Raw genomic sequence first — 1,400 nt, 5'->3', positions numbered from 1 at the left:
CTCGCACTCACTCCACTTCACTTATATTGCACACCCCCTCCTCACAAAATTCACTCAAAGATCACCCCAAAATCCTAAATCCATCTCAAACTCACTAAAAACCCAAATCCAAATTTTGAATACAAATCCCATGGATACAAAATTGACAAAGCCTCATCATTGTGCATCAAATCTCACACATCATTCAAAATCAAATCCAATTTACATCAAATTTCACCTCAAATCCAAAATCAACTTTAATTCACATAAAATCCACACAAATAAAAAATAGCCAAATTCCTACTCAAATTTTCTTCATGACAATCACTAAAATTCATTAATTTTCTTATGTCATGTGTCTATGAGTTGAATTAAAGTGTTAAAAGGGCTTAAATTTGGTTTGGGCTTAATTTGGGCTAAACTCAAGGCAGTAACACCACCAATAACATCCAAAGAAACCATCACTTCATTGTCATGGCCATACCCAAATAGCACCATCCCAGGACCGCGACATAACCCCACAAAAACACCAAGATTACACGCCAATAACACTGAAATTCTACCACAGTACCCCCATAATAAAACTACTGTTGCATAACCACCAAGTACAATGTTTTGAAGCCCTAATAACATCATAATACAACTATAATATTGTTACTAATTACACCACAGTGCAACTCCTCGTGATAACACCCCCTCACCACGTAATAACCTCGCAGTGACACCCTCATTTTCAAATCCTCGCCAATAACACCTCCAAACTACGGTGATTCCTATGTATACCGTCTGAACTCTGCACACTCTGCACAAATACACTCCCCCAAATGGAAAGTGGTGATTCCTATGTATACCGTCTGAACTCTGCACAAATACACTCCCCCAAATGGAAAGTGGAGGAATCTCTTTCCACTCTTGGCCAAAAGCACATTACTATTTCCAATGTTTTACTTTAACCAAAATAAAATAAATATAATCCCTAATCGCTTGGATAGTGACATAACCACCCTCTTCCCGAAGCTGTCTAATAACTTCAGATATTTGGAGACCACCCCGAACATGTTTCCATGACTAGCCCAAGTTAAGTGCAAAATCAATTCAAAACCCTTCTTATTACATCTAATCATTGGACACTTGGCACAAGGCAATTCACTACACTATTATCCATCTACGCACTCCCTCAGCATGATAGCAACCTCCCACACCTTGGCAGACCACCTTGGTTGCCGAAAATCCCAAAATAGAGAGTCACGCATAAGAAAACTTAAATATCCACCCATCCTACTTTTTCCACTCCCATTGGAGGCTTGCCTACATGTCAACACCCCATAAGCACCATTTTCCACCCTCTGGCTTGACCAGTTGATCACCATTTTCAACCTATCAATTCACCACCTTTCACGACAAAAAAAGGGAATGTGTGC

The sequence above is a fragment of the Phalaenopsis equestris genome, unplaced genomic scaffold (genome assembly GCF_001263595.1).
Source record: "Phalaenopsis equestris unplaced genomic scaffold, ASM126359v1 Scaffold000819, whole genome shotgun sequence".
Lineage (NCBI taxonomy): Eukaryota > Viridiplantae > Streptophyta > Magnoliopsida > Asparagales > Orchidaceae > Phalaenopsis > Phalaenopsis equestris.
Note: the sequence above shows the minus strand (reverse complement) of the source record.